At 39.5% G+C, this 16,815-nt stretch overlaps 1 pseudogene; it reads right to left on the bottom strand.

Annotated features, from left to right (window-relative positions):
- Positions 1 to 16,815, bottom strand: part of LOC148019327 (uncharacterized) — a 50,677-nt pseudogene that overhangs the window by 30,716 nt on the left and 3,146 nt on the right.

Below are 16,815 nucleotides of genomic sequence, written 5' to 3'. Positions count from 1 at the left end.
ACATGGACAACAATATGACTTATTTCATGAATCCTTGAAGATTAGGCCAATTTATTTTAGTCCATGCAGAGTGTTGTGCCCCTTTCCACCACTTGTCAATTTGTAATAAGTCCTATTCTATTATTTAAGGACCAAAACATCCAAGTGGGGATGGAATGTAAAGAACTGAATTAGGGTCATATAAAAGGGCAAAGGACACATGTACACGTAATCAATTTTACACAATAATACAACTTTATCCTTCATCTCTCTCTAGCTCCTCCTATCCTTTCATGGCTTCTAGCCATCTCTCTTATTCTTTTCAATCTTTCTCTCTCCTATTCTAGTCTCTCTTTACTCGTCACTCTCTTTCTCTCTCTTTTGCACTTCTTCTTGTCTCTCTTCAGCCTTCTCTCTCCTCTTTCTCTCTCTCTGGTTCACTTCTTGACAAATCTCAATTAGCTACACCTTCCCAAATCTCAATTAGCTACACCTTCCCAAATGCAAGTCCTAGGTGTGTAAATGGTGTGAGATGTATCTTAGGTGACCTAAAAAATCCCAAAGTACAAGTTTACGTAAGGACCTAGTGGTCTAGTCCTAATGCGTTGTGACAAAGGGCATTGGTTAGTGTGATGTAACAGCTTGCGACATCCTCACTATCATAATTTAGTGGTCCATTGAGATGATTTTCCAAGATATGCCACTTGATACTCTTTTCAAACAACATGAGGTTTGCTACCTAGACTCTCTTGAGTCCACTTCACAATGGAAGGTCTTGGCTATCCCCCCAAGATTCGATCAAAATTTCAGGTTCTATCTAAACTAAGGTCACCTATCCACATTCACTAATGTCGGCCTTCAAGCAACTACTTGTGCTAGATTCCTATCATATGGTTCAAGGAGAGTGAGAAATGAGGGGGAGTATGGATACATCAATCCCTCTACCCGTAGGGAAAAGTTCGCTCCATTGCCCTAAAACGATATGAAGTCAAGGTTCTAATTGATCTTATGTGGTCAATGTTTCCTATGCTATAAAGCATCGAATTGTAAGAAGCTCTCAGCTCACCAAGACCACCCTGCCTTAGGGCAGTTTCATCAAGAATCTCACCCTCTTGCTTCCCTTAGTTGGGTAGCTTTAATTGTCTACTTACCTAACACATTTATGTTGTACACATAAAATCAGCCTCCTTTTCATATAACTTAAGTCATAACACACAAACAATGAAAGCAATCCTTTGAAAAAATAACTTTTCTATTTTAATAGAGAATCTTATAAAAGTGTTCAGATTCTTTCCATATGAAAGAATGACTCGAAAGTCTTATTTTACCAAGATTTTCACCCCTAACTAGTACTAGGTCCCTTAGGACATCTATCCTAAGTCAGGAGGGGTTTGGACAATTCCTAGAAGTCTAAGAGCTTATTCGCCAAAGTCCCCCTCTGGCACCCTCAACTACTCCTGCCCAAGGATCCCCCTATGAAGTAATCTCTTGTCGCCATTGATTGGTTCGAACTCTTCGAGGCGACAAAACCAATCCTTCTTAGTAAAGGGATTCACAAAACTAGCCTTGGGAGAGAATGCTTTTCTTTTATCTTGCTGTTCATTTGGTACATTAATATTTTAATCAATTTAATCAAACTTTCTAAGTGCATTAATTTAATCAAACCTTCTAAGTACATCAAGTAAACTTATATATACTTTTGCAAACACAAGCACTTTTTTTCAAGCAATAATACTACACAAAATAGAGAGGCAATTAGAGTAAGATTTTCAACTTAGTGGCATTTTTTTTCCAATTTGGTCTTATCCCCTTCTTGGATTTCTCCTAGTTCCCTTTGGAAGTTCTAAGTCCCATTCTAATTAGTCTTCCTTTGTTGGATCTTCCCTTGGTTAGTATTAATTCTTCTTACTTGTTTTAGTCCTTGCTCCTAATCTTCCTCTACCTACCTTTGTCAAACATTAGTTAATTGACCTTATTATGAGTCTTCACTTTTTTCTATACTCTTATGTATCGGGAGATAGTTAAAATTTGTCTTTGTTTGTAGAAACCAAGTTGGAATCTTGGAATATTGGAATCTTGATTTTTATTTTGGAACCTATGTAAGTCAACAAGGCAAGTATTTCCCTTAGGAGCTTATCACTTCTATTTTTTCAAAGAAAAACTATATCATCTTTTTAGTTGCTTCATGACCTATGGTTTATATTTCACTTTGTCATGTTGGCAAAGTGAGTTGATTTGAATATCCTAGGTTCTAATAGCTACTCATGCCATTTAATAATTTCTACTTGATTAATAACACTAAAATTTTCTCTATTAAAGAGGATACTTCAATTCAATGATTTCAATAACCTACTTTAATTTTCTTAACTCACTTTACGTGACTCATAAATATTGAAAAAGCATTTCTATACATTTGCATATTTTATAAATACCAAGAAAATGTTTCTCTATATTTACATGATTTATAAATACCAAAAAATATATTTCTCTATATTTGTATGATTTATAAATACTAAGGAAATGTTTATCTATATTTTTATGATTTATGAATACTAATAAAATATTTCTCTATGAATTACTTGATTCTTAAATTGTTGTAGATTTTCTAATGATCCTTTTTGAATTAAAAATTAATCAATTTGGATGCACTTTAGTATATGCAACTATTCAATTCATTATGATGTTGTGTAACCTTATTCTACCTTTCAAAAGATAAAAATCTAAATCAATAGTTCCTATTTTATTGAATTTTCATTCTTGCCTAGTTGTTAAGTTATAAAATCTTTATCAAATGTTAAAAAATATTTTACTTGTGTTCCTAATCTTTGCATTGAATTGATTTAATCTACGAAAGAATTTGAGATGGAGTTGCATGCGATGTTGTATTATCCATGTTTGCAACCACATTTGTGGCTCTTGTGCTTGATTAGAAGCTTCCTTGTGAGAAGGAGATCTTGTGGAGAGAAGAAGAGGCCATTCCATAGGTGCTAGAAATAAGGCAGTGGATGAAGCTTCCGCAAGACAGAGAGGTACTCCTTATACAATGGTGGCTAGTGCTAATCATCTCCTCTATCTATTCTTTTTCCTTTCTTATCACTCCTCCTCCTCCTCCTCCTCCTCCTCCTCCTCTCTCTCTCTCTCTCTCTCTCTCTCTCTCTCTCTCTCTCTCTCTCTCTCTCTCTCTCTCTCTCTCTCTCTCTCTCTCTATCTCTATCTCTCTCTCTCTCTCTCTATTTAATTTCGAGAGTGGGCATATAGAGAATGGGAAGGCTAAAAAAAACTAGCCTTGTCTAGCCTTAAGTTAAGGCTTTATAGCCTTATCTATAAGGCTAACACTAGCATTATTTTCATGCAATTAACTAATCAACAGCATGGGGCTCGATGATGCCTACCAAGGTTTGGAGTTAATGTGTAGTGATGATTTCAATGATGATTATCACAACGATTTTGAGGGAGAAGATGGTGCCACAGTAGTTTGTATGTTCGTCTAGTTTATGGGTTTTTTTGAAAGGTTTTCCTTGAAACCTTTATTAACTCCTTCCTAAAGTGGCCCTTCATGCGTGTGGTCTTTTCGACTGGCTAGTTGGACATAAACTATACAATTTCTCCAAAGATAATTTGAGTGGTTAATATATTTCAATTGAATAAAACATTTTATATGTTTAATTTATATTTAAAATTTAAGTAGGTTCGGTTCTAATTGTAAGATCTTATATTTACCCACATTTCTATGGTATAGGAAGGTTATAAAGTCACCTTTTGCCACTTGCTAAATAGAAAACTAAGGCATGAGTTACATTTCTATGGTAAAGAATGGGTATAGAGTCACATTTTGTCACTCACACTAAATAGAAACGTAGTAATGAGTTACATATTCCCCAATATTTATATGTCTTTAGATAGATTTGGAGACATTCTCCAAATTATCTTGTACTTAAGGTCTATATAAGATATAATTAGTTAATTACATGTGAATAAAAGCATTCCAACAACTTAAGACAAGATCATACCCAATGTTAATATACATGTGGCACTGTTAATAAAAAGGCAGGGATAATGTAGTGTTCTTGTATTGGGCACCTTTAGATTACGAATTCAAATTGAGGCAAAGATAAATGGTCAAGTTTTGCATAGATAATGTAAGCCAATGTTGCACCCAAGCCGATCAATATCATCATGGATTTTTCTTCATAAAAATATTAAGGTTTAATGATCGTGTATTTTAGGATTTACTTTATTCCAATCATACTGTTTTCTTTCCATTAACATGGTTGAATTATATGCCGTTGTATGATTTTACCACTCTATCATCAAGAAAGTTTTGCCCTTATATATTTAAAAACAAAAAAATTTAAGGTTGTGTATCTTCATATGTCTCATAAAAGGTATTCAGTGTTCACCCAACCAACCATAAAGTTGTTTTGGTTTAGAGAATAATCTACCATTCTTTCTAAAGTCTAAATTGAAACTTTTGCCACATATTCTATAACGTAAAATTATGCATAGATTCTTAAAGTTATCCCTGGTTTTATTTAATAAGTGCTTATAAGGACTCAAATGACCCTAAATGTAGTGCGTTGATTTGAGTTTTATCCTAGGTGCATCTAAAGTGAATTGCAATGGTGTATCCTAAGTTGGTGTGGCACACGTGCACATTAATGTGCAAGTGACCTAACCCTAGAGGGATACTAGGTAACTATCCTACAATTGATGTGGGTTGAGTTAGATTGCCTAACTAGTGGGCCTAAGGTATTTAGGATATAATGTATCCTTGTAGGTGTGATGCAAGGTGGATTGTTGTGGCCATTGAAGTGTGTGCCTTACAAAATATCATATATATGGTTTTAAACCCTAACCTTTTGTGTTCATCACCCGAAACATAAGTATGTGGTTGCTGGGTGCAAGTGCATGTGCCCTAAGTTACACTAGGAAATTTGTGGCTTATATGAGAGAGAGAGAGAGAGAGAGTGTGTGTGTGTGTGTGTGTGTGTGTTGGCCTAAGACCTATATAGAGGTTCCAAAGGTTCCTACGTGTGGGGAAAGACTAGCTACACATTGCTTAAGGTGTCAATACCTTGATCAACAATGGGAATCCTAATGTGGGTTGATTAGGGTTTATCCCTTATGGATAAGTACCTATATGCAATAGACTTTATGTTCCTCACTTAATGTTCTTACCCTAAGTTTGTGTGACTCAAGCGTTCTAAGGTTCTAAGTGTGCATCATGAATTGGGGATGGCCTAAGTGAGTACATGCATTACAATTGAGTGGGGTGCATCTACCTTAAAGGCCTACTTATTCCTATGCAAGAATGGGTGCTATAGAGGTGGTGCATGTGTGTTAAGAGGTTTGTATTCTATGGAAAGGGATCATCCTAGGGAGTTCACTCTAGATAACTAATAGAATTACATACATGCAAGGGAGGGCATTTTTTTCAAGAAGTACATAAGCGTATATATTAGAGATAGGCCCCCATTAGTTTCCTACTCTAGCCTTAAAGATAAGGAGGAGGGCGAAGAGGGGGTGTTTATAAGGGAATTACATCAAGATTGCCTTACTTAATATAGCCTTTCCTTTTGATGCCTAGGAGCTTATATATTGAAAAATTCAAAGGCATCAACATTTGTTATATATTGTATTACTAGCAACCTACTTTTGGCTTTAATAATCATGGAAAAGCAGGCACAATATCATTTCTCATTAGCATAGCAACATGTAATTCTTGTGTTGGAAGTGTTCTAGTCTTCTAATTTATTCAATATGAGAAATAGAATAGAATACATAATCCTATATCTAAAAAAGAGGATAGCAATAAAATTTTTTGATACATCATATAAGAGTAAAAAGGGGGTGTCATATGACCCTTGCACGAGCCAGACTCTTGCACAAGCCATGCATATGGTTTTGTAGGATTCTTCATTCACAAGTGAGGTGTCTCCTTTATAAAGAGTGAACTCCCAAGGGAAATCATGCATGAATGAGCTCCAAAAGGCTAGTGGTCATACATGTATTATGCTATGTGCACGCTTATAATGACCTTGAGTAGTCCCATGGTTTGAATGAACTATGGAAATGAGGGTATGTCCTAGAAGCATATTATGAGTGTGTATTCAATTCATTTGTACTTGAGAGTGTTGTCTATGCATATGACCTAAGAATGTTACTGTGTTCTACACACTACTAATGTCCTTATGCTAAAGATGAGTGTGTCTAGTTATGTCCTACCACATGTGGTTTGCCTAAGTGCATGTGATGTGGTGTGTATCACATAAGAATATAGACGCATATGCAAATGGAAGTGCAAGTACATGTGCATATAAGAGCATAGTAGTATGTACACATGCACCTCTATGCTCATGTGCTCTTGTGTGCCCATGTTAGTGTGTTAGTGTATGATCACATGTTATGTTTGTATTTGTGCGTGTGCTTGTGTGTGTCTATGCTAGTGCATGTGCTTGAAGTAGTGCTCATGTGCAGTCATGCTATGTATTCATGCTTTGTGGCAAGTCATCATGGCATCGAGCGTATGTTCTCGGGCGTCTCGTCATGGCGCAAGGCATGTACTGTTGTACTCGTGGGCACCTCCTTATGGCGCCGCCGAGCGTGTGCTCTCGGGCATGCTACCAGGGCTGCATGCAACGTCGTCGAGCATGTACTCATGTTCTCTTGTGATCTACGGCTCATGATTAGGCAGTTAAACAAGGGCGCAGCGGCTCATGATATTCGAAGCCGAGTCATGGCCGGTGTAAGGACCCGACTGGCTATGTGAACATGATGGCAATGAGAGGAAGGATCAAGTCGAGTATCCTTGTGGATATGAAGAGGAGCAGTGGGAGGACGGCGGCTCCGAGCGACATCGGTAGCTTAGCGTGTGTGAGCCGGGTACGTGTGGTGCTGTGGAGCCAAGTGTGGCAGAGAGGATGGAGTCTAATGGCTAGGACAAGGTGATGGAGACGAGCGGTGGGATGGCGGCTCCGAGTGACCTTGAGGTTACAAAGATGAGTAGCCGATATTGCCACTGTTATTGTCCTAAACGTTCAGATAATCACTGCTATCACCAACGGGTTGACATCATGCTATTGGCATGTTATAATCACTGTTATTGGCATGTTCTTCCCCAACGGGTTGATACCACCCTCACTTCATGCTAATTTCAACTCTAATCTTGTCACTATTGATCAGTATTTTACGTACCTATCGTGAGTTTGCAATACTTATCGTGAGTTTGGTCGATTGAAGCACCTAATTAGCATGGATGCAAGCGCCCCTCACAAGGAACTTTAGACAGTTATCTAGATAGTATGAGGGAACTTTAGACACTTATCTAAATAGTAAAACTGTCAGTATCTGTAAATGCACAATTTTTCCTAGTTGGCAACTAGGAATTTTCTAGATGCAACTCGTTTTTCAATTTTACTAGATAAAATGAATGTATATCTAGTAGAATAAGTGTTTACATAGTAAAACAAGATAAATTTCTATATAGTATCTAATGTAGCCATCTCTATTATGTAAAAATCAAGCTATAACTAGTAAAACAACTATCCATATTGAATCTAATTGAGTTTCTATTTTATATAATCAAGTTGAGTACCACATCACAATCGATGGGCTTGGTCATCAATTACCATATGATACAATGTCAAATAAATCAATGGTGAATACACTCATAACAACATGTATGTATACATTCAAAATGCATATGTCCTTTGAGATACACTTCATGCACGCTTAGATTAAATTTTATTTCCACATACATGGCATAAGTAAGCCAAATAAGCTTACATGTAGGTGAATAATAACACTCAAATATCATTTTCTTGATAATGTAAATATTTCCTTTGCACATTGAAACAAAATAAACATTGAGAATATCTAGTTAATCTAAATGAATGTGTTCTCAGTAGTTAATTGGGTGGGCCCCTTCTAAACCAAGGGCATACCCATCCATTGACATAATAGAGTTGACTACTAGCAAAAGAATCTCTGCTTCTCCCCAATCATCCAAGTATCAAGAAACTTCTCTTCCTAGTTTCCCACACCAATGATGAATACTCAAGTCTTCTCATCTCTCCCTAATTTTCCACTGATGAGTAATAGACAAGTTTTCTCATCACTTTCATCTCAACTTGCTATTTAGTATACAACTTGATCTAAGCATGATCTTAAATACTAGCTTAAAGCTTTTGTTACACTCCAATAGCCCATTAATCAAGTGTGCTACATCACCCTACTGTAAGTGATGCTAGATTTCGTTATGGTTTCATGTTGAGTATAATTTCATTTTTCTTTTGCTAATGCAAATGCTTTTTATATATTTAGCTTCTTTATTAGATGCACTATCATTTCAAGACAATTTTTTATGTTAATAATATTATTGGGTTCTTAAGGTTGTAACTATTGGAACTCCATTGATCAAATTACCTACACATAAGAAGTCGCCCTATTAGGCTCTTAAGGTTTTGTAGTTATGGGGTACCTCTTTGACCAAATTACCTATATGTGAGAAGTCACCTATTCAAGAATATTGTGGTACTAATGTCACTATTCTTATACTCCATTGTCGCAATTCATCACATAGACCAATGTAGACAAGGCATCAATAATAAAAAGGCACTCATTCAAACACCATAGAAGCAATTTACTCCTTCAATGGAATGAGAAAACTATGTGCTTCTACAAATTAGATTGCTTCCTAGTTTGGTATCCACATTACTCTAAATTTTAAGCGTTTTCTTTCTTGGTCATTCCTAAAGCATATTAAGAAAGCAATTAGTGCATGTCAAAATCAAATGTAAGATAGATTACATGGAAAGAATGTCTTATACTAGAACTAAAAGTTGTTGGTAAGCAACACCTTCATGAGTTTCCATTTACACATTAAGTTCTTATTCATTAGCAGGAGCATCACTCATTGTAGTAGCCATTGTAATAAAAGTTACAAATAGGAAACATTAAGTTTGATGCAAGACTTAGGATTTGTCCAAATGGATTTTAGCTTTATGCCAAAGTTATTTGACTAAATGAGAGCCACAAATAGGGGTCCTTTGTACTCAAGGGTCTAGACCTCCAATACCCATGCACTTGCCCCCTCACTTATGGTTCCATCATGCAAGGGCATTTGATCTTGGTCAGAGGTGTCAAAAATGGAAGCACAAATCTGCTAATGTGAACTAAATGCAAAAATTTGAATCATGTGGACTGTAGGTTGTAAAATTTGAATTACAATGAATTTGTAATATACCAAATCACACATGAACCTCCTTTTAAGGTAGTGAGGATAATGATATGGCAATTTCAAAAATTTCTTTAGGATAATGAATTTTTTTTTTCTTATTCCCCTCCCTAGCCGACTGTTGTGCTGGAAGGGGAGGGGAATAGAAAGGAGGCGGAAGCTCCTCGGTGGGAGCTCGCAGGGTGTTATGGCCATGCCTCTTGACACGAAGGAGAGGGAGGATTCCCCTCCCCTCCCCTATTTAAGCAAGGGGGGCTACTGCCGTGAAGAAAAAAAGAGGAGGGTGTAAGGCCGCCACAACGCTGTGCAGTGCTGCCGCCATAAGAGAGAGAAGCTTGCTTGTGCTGTTGGAGGGAGAGAGGAGGATTGTCACGGTGCTGCTGAAGGAGGAGACGCCGTCGAACTGTCGCCTCTACTATCAGTCCGCGTCCGCCGCTGCCGTCTGATTTTGCTGTCTGACTGACGGTCTTAATACCCCCCTAGCACGCTTCTGGAAGATTTAGAAGCTTCCAAAGGGGGGGGCTTCTTAGCCCCCTTTCCCCTGGTGTTAACCCCCCTCCCCTCCCAATGTCTCTGCGCACAGGCATACGATGCAATTTCTACAGTAACTTTTCACCGACCTGTAGAATAGTGGTCGCATAGCATAAAACTGGGTCTTTTCCTGAGTGCGTGCAGAAAACTTTTGCCTCCAAAATTGGCCCCGAAATGGCCTCAAATAAAAAAAACTGGGTCACCAAGGGCTAAAGCCCTTTCCCGCAGCATATACTGCCCTCTTGCTTCACCGTGAAGGGCATCTCAACCTGAGACAATGCACTCTTGCAATTTCCGGCTGTGCTACCTGCAGAGATCTGCTCCCAAAACAGAAAATGAAAGCAACACTGCTCCTCTTACCAGAACACCGTGAGCTTGGCTTGCTTTCTTGAGCTCCTTACCACGAACAAGGCTCTGATACCATGTCAGGATTGTGGGAGAGAAGGAAGGAGTCTCACTTGTAGCTTTCATGCTTGCACAATGGGGGAATACACACAAAGGTGGAGGCTGAAAACAGTTTTCCTCTTCTTAGTTGTGTAAGCCAAAAGAACTCAAGTACATAGAAATAGAAGAATCCTATATATGGGTCTCAAACCAAACTCAACTAACTAAGGTGGCATACTAACTGAGCCACGAACTAGAGTAGATAAGAATAGCTGTCATCTAGTTATTATTCATGGGCGGTGTACCAACCGCATCTGCAAACTGACAAGTCGGTGACATAAATGCACAACGGTCACCCTAGCATATCACGAGTGGAGCTCGATATCTCAACACTCCCCCTCAAGCTCAATCCCAATTCCTGCACACCAAGCAGGTCTCTGAACTTGCGCAGCTTCTCTGTGCCCAATGCCTTCGTAAATATGTCAGCTACCCGATCCTCTATGCTGACATAAACTAGATCAATAAGACCTAGTAAAACCCTCTCCCGCACATAGTGATAATGCACCTCAATGTGCTTTGTTCTAGCATGATAGACTGGGTTATTTGCCAAGTGTATCATGTTGTCACAATAAATGACAACTGGCCCATCTGTAGGCTGATGCATATCATAAAGTAGCTTATGCAACCAAGCTACCTCACATGCAGCCATCGGTGCGCCCCTGTACTCAGCCTCTATGCTCGACAAGGCAACTATAGGCTATTTATTGCTGCTCCAAGTGACTATAGCACTCCCAAAAGAGAACACATATCCACTGGTAGATCGTCTATCAGAAATACTACCAGCCCAATTAGCATCAGTGTATCCATGCAACTGTGTATGCAATGTGGACTTCACATACCTGAGTATGCATCTAGCTGCATCCAAATGCGGTTTCCTTGGAGCCTGCATAAACTGACTTACCAATCCAACAACATAGCTCAAATCTGGCCTGGTAATAATCATATAAATCAAACTTCCTACTATGCGTCTGTACATAGTAGGGTCTTCCAAAATCTCACATGCATCTGCGCTCAGCTTCACATTCTGCTCCAAAGGAACTAAAATAGGCTTACAGCCAGTCATCCCACATTTCGAGAGCATGTCCAATCCATACTGCCTCTGCAAGAGCCGTATCCCACTTGGTGATATAATCACCTCAATGCCCAAGAAATAACACAGCTCTCCCAAATCCTTCATCTCAAACTTCTGCTTCAATAGCATTTTCACATGAAGGATATCTTCATCATTGTCACCTATCATAATCAAATCATCAACATAAATGACAAGTATATAATACCTTTCTCTATTTTCTCGCATAAAGTGAGAAATCTGCCTTGGAAATTTGAAAGCCAATAATGACAAGAAACTGTCCTATCTTGTCAGACCATGCTCTAGGTGCTTGCTTCAAGCCATACAAGGCTTTCTTCAACCTGCAAACAAACTCAGGATGAACAGCATGCACATAACCTGGTGGCTGCTCCATATATACCTCTTCTTGCAAATCACCATGCAAGAAGGCATTCTTTACATCCATCTGATGTAAAGACCATTCCTTTGATGCAGCCATAGCAATGACTGCTCTTATGGTTGCTATCCTTGCAACCGGACTGAATGTTTCTTCATAATCAATGCCATATGTTTGTGCATACCCCTTGACTACTAATATTGCCTTGTATTTGTTCACAGAACCATTTGCATTGTGCTTCACCTTATAAACCCACTTACAACCAATTGCATTCTTACCTTTAGGCAAAGGTACCAATTCCCATGTAGCATTTGCTTCCAAGGCATCCACTTCTTCATCCATGGCTTTCGCCCATTTTTCTTTTCCCATGGCTTACTCAAAAGAAGTGGGTTCTGGTTCCTGAATCACTTTGACCATATAGACATAGTGAATGGCTGTAAATCCATCATATTTCAGCCTGTCCACAGGATACCTAGCTCTACTAGACCTGCACAAAGTAGGTTCACTCCCAGGTGCTCTCAAAACATCCCTGGTCTTCCTTACTCCAGGTGTAACAATAGAAGGAATACCCAACTCATCATCAATGCTCTGTTCTGAGCCACTGGATTCACCATCCACATAAGAGTGACCTGCATTCACATCAAACATGGGCTGATCTACCTTCTCTTTTCCTTTTCGTGAAACCTGCATACCACTATTTGCATTGTTTTGAGGAGATTCTCTTGATCTCAATCTGCTTGTCCATGGCAAAGAATGTGAACCACTGCTAGAGGACACTCCATGTCCACTAATATTTTGTGACTGCTACTGTGAATTCTGTGCAGCATTACCATTTTGTGCATGTACATCATCAATCACATTTACTGGTTTATACCAGCTACTCATCTCATCAAAAACAACATCTTTGCTCAGTGTAAACTTACGAGCAGAAGGGTTATAACATCTATACCCTTTCTATTAACCAATAAAGATGCACTTCTCAGCTTTTGGATCCAACTTGGATCTCAACTCATCTGGCACATGAACATAGGCAATGCAACCATAAATCTTCAAATGAGAAATATCTGGTTTCCTACCACTATACCTCTCCTCTGGAATCATCCCATGTATTGCTGCAGTGGGAGTCCTATTTATTATGTAGACTGCTATAGCAACTGGTTCAGCCTAGTAAAATTCTAGCAAGTCTTTTTCGTTGAGCATGGCACGAGACACCTCTCCAATATGCCTGTTTTTTCTTTCTGCAATTCCATTTTGTTGTGGGGTATGACTGCATGAATATTACTGCTTTATGCCATGCTCCTGCAGGAACCTTGCAAAATCATTTGAGAGGTACTCTCCCCCTCCATCTGACCTTAGGCATTTTATTTGCAGGCATGTTTCTTTTTCAACCATAGCTTTAAGAGTTTTGAAATCCCCAAAAACTTCACTTTTCTTTTTCATAAAATACACCCAAACTTTTCTGCTATAGTTATCAATAAAAGTAACAAAATAATGACAGCCTCCAAGAGATGCAGCTTTAGTAGTCTACACATCAGAGTGGATTAATTCCAATGGTTTCTTACTCTCTTGAACATGTCTAGAAAATGGCTTCCTTGCCTGTTTTCTAAATTGACAGGCTTCACATACCTTATGAATTTCTACAACCTTGAATTTAGGCAATCCTGCAACAATATTTTGGGCTTGCATTGATTTAAGTCGCTGTACATTAACATGACCAATGCGTTTATGCCAGATATCAATATCTGCAACTACACCGGTTCCATGTGTAAACATTGCTGCACTCAATTCAAGCATGTTTGCATCCAACGTAAACATTCTGCCCTTCTTCTTTCCTTTTGCTATCAAGCGACTTGCTCAACCATTTGACCAACAGAAACTAGGTTATTGGTGATATTCGAGACATGAAATACATCGGACAGGTATTTCTTTTTCCCATCCTGCATAGACAAAGGAATTTTTCCAATCTGCACAATAAGATGTGCAGTATCATCACCAGTCTCCACAAATCCTGGTTTTTCCATTTTCCTCGCATCCAGCATCCATTCTGCATGACCTGTCATGTGGTTTGATGCACCTGAGTCAACATACCACACATCGTTTCTTTCTTCTGCACTTGTCACAGAATTGGTCATATGCTACACCATAAACAAATCCTCATTTCTGTCATCACCCTATCTACTAGAAGATGCATAATTCCCTTGTAATTTTCCATTCATGATGTCATTCTTCTTTTTATAGCAGTCTTTAGCCATATGACCCATTTTACCACAGTAGTAGCATTCAACATTGCTATTTACATTTTGGCCTCTTTGCCATCCACCACGACCTCTTTCGCTCCCCCTGCCTCTAGAGTTACCACGTCCTTCTCCATAGGACTGGTTTTCTTGAGTTTGTTGCATATTCTGATTTCTACCATGGCCTCCAGATCGGCCTCCTCTACCTCTTCCAGCATTTGAGTACAAGACAGCTTCTTTTGAAGTTCCTCCTGAAGAAGATGCACCACCATTTCTCTGCTCCTCAGAAATTAGAAGAGCAATCAACTCCTCAAAATCAGGAAATCTTTCACGGATGGAAATGGATGTTCAAAACTGTGCATAATCCTTTCCTAGACCATTCAAGGTCACAGAAACTAAATCATCATCTTCCATTGGCAACCCAATGGAAGCAAGTGCATCTACAATCTTCTTCACCTTCATGTGGTAGTCATTGATGCTCATACTTTCTCTTTGCACATTGTGTAACTCTTGCTTGAGTTGCATTTTCCTGGCTTGCGTATTTGTGCTATACATTTTTGACAATGTATCCCATGCCTCCTTTGGCGTACTTGCATCTTGAATATGCGCAATCATAGAGTCTGAAATGCTGATAGACAGCCAGTACATAACTTTCCTGGCTCTCTCATGCCATGCTTTAAATGCCTACATTTGCTGTTAATTGGGAACATCAGGAAGAACTGGTTCTTCTTCATTTCCTACAACGAATTCCCAATATCCTTTTCCCATAAGGGAATTCGTCATTCTAAACTTCCATGCTTGGAAGTTGTTCTTGTCAAGCTTTTCAATTACAATCTGTGAAAGAGAATCAGACGCCATTACAGAATATTGCAAAAAATTCTGTCACTGCAAAGAACACAGCTTCAGCCTCACAAGGGCAAATCTACAAAACTGACAAAAGTGGTATTTGACCACACAATCACTTCCTAGTGACGATTTTGCATCAACAGGCAACAAGGATGATTCTGTAACTCCCAATGTCTCTGCGCACAGGCATATGATGCAATTTCTACAGTAACTTTTCACCGACTTATAGAACAGTGGTCACACAGCATAAAACAGGGCCTTTTCCTGAGTGCGTGCAGAAAAATTCCGCCTCCAAAACAGGCCCCGAAATGGCCTCAAATCAAACTGAGACAATACTACCCTCTTGCTACACCGCGAAGGGCGTCTCAATTTGAGACAATGCACTCTTGCACTTTCCGGCTGTGCTACCTGCAGAGACTTGCTCCCAAAATAGAAAAATGAAAGCAACATTGGTCCTCTTACCAGAACACCGCGAACTTGGTTTGCTTTCTTGAGCTCCTTACCATGAACAAGGCTCTGATACCATGTCAAGATTGTGGGATAGAAGGAAGGAGTCTCACTTGTAGCTTTCTTGCTTGCACAATGGGGGAATACACACAAAGGTGGAGGCTAAAAACAGTTTTCCTCTTCTTAGTTGTGTAAGCCAAAAGAACTCAAGTACATAGAAATAGAATAACCGTATATATGGGTCTCAAACCAAACTCAACTAACTAAGGTGGCATACTAACTGAGCCACGAACTAGAGTAGATAAGGATAGCTGTCATCTAGCTATTATTCATGGGCGGTGTACCAACCGCATCTGCAAACTGACAAGTCGGTGACATAAATGCACAACGGTCACCTTGGCATATCACGAGTGGAGCTCGATATCTCAACAATATCTCCCCATGGCATGTAAGACCCCCCCTTTAATAATTAAACAAAAGTTTTTAGCACCCCCTGTTGGCACCGCCAATTGGTGGAGGGAGGGGGAGCTACATTGACCATCGATGTTGGTTAAGTGTGAGAGGTACGGGGAGATCGAGGCGATAACAGTGAGTGACGAGGATCATCAAGACATTAAAGAAGATGAGGACGATGGTGATAATGCTGATGGGGAGGAGGGGCACACGTGTGGCATCTCCAACCCCCCTCCCCCACTATTCCTTCTTTCCCCTTAGTAAGACGCATGGCAACAGGTAATTTGGCGGTCCTCTTAAGCTAAGGACTCCTTAGCACAATGTTTCCCACCTTCCCCCCAAATTAATATCCATTTGTAACACCCCCGCATAGCCCCGCACAAGAACTCCCCCTCCCTAATTTTCATTAAAAGAAATTGAAATTTTAAAACTTCTTTTCCCCCCTAATCTTTGTCGATAGATGGTAGGGGGAAAAAGAAGAGGAAGTGAATGATGATGACAAGGGAGGAAGGAGGAAGTTGGTCTGGATGGCACAGAAGATGACGACGATGGAAATGATAATGATGGTGAGCCTTGGGGAATAATGGCTGGTTCATGGGCAGTTGGGAGGCCCCAAAAACTCCCCCTCGTCACCATGCAACACCATGTTCCCCCTCCCCCCCATCGTAAAGAAAGAAAATGGGATACCACCTCTTGCCCCCCCTTTTGCTACCAAGGAGAGAGAGAGAGAGAGAGAGAGAGAGAGAGAAAGAAAGAAAGAAAGAAAGTTATATTAACGTCTTCTAAAGACCAAAACTGGCCTATGAGACAAACTGTGATATAACTGATGAGGTCCAGCTATCCAAAATAAAAGTGCTGAATGAAAAGCTAAAAACTAGAAACTGAAAATACGGTGCTGTGAGTGTGATAAGTGTCGTATATGTGTATGTGCGTATGTAGCTCCGATACTCCAAATAATGGCTACAAAAGGGGAACAAATGTCGGTTGTGATAGGGGAACAACTGTCGGCTGTGATAAAGTGGTGCGATGTGTATATGTAACAGATGCAGGGAGATATACTATCCTAGGATGTAGTAGCAGTCGTCGAAGTCGCTAATAGCAGGTGATCCCTCCTGGATGCAGGATGTGGTACATCGGCGGTGGAGAAAGAGCAAATTGGAGATCTGAGATCCAATGTGTCCAGTGTCGTCGGATCTCAGTC

The sequence above is a fragment of the Lygodium microphyllum genome, chromosome 20 (genome assembly GCF_053477565.2).
Source record: "Lygodium microphyllum isolate KBCC chromosome 20, Lygodium_microphyllum_v1.1.10, whole genome shotgun sequence".
In the NCBI taxonomy this organism is placed as follows: domain Eukaryota; kingdom Viridiplantae; phylum Streptophyta; class Polypodiopsida; order Schizaeales; family Lygodiaceae; genus Lygodium; species Lygodium microphyllum.
This window is presented reverse-complemented; position numbering and strand designations above follow the sequence as displayed.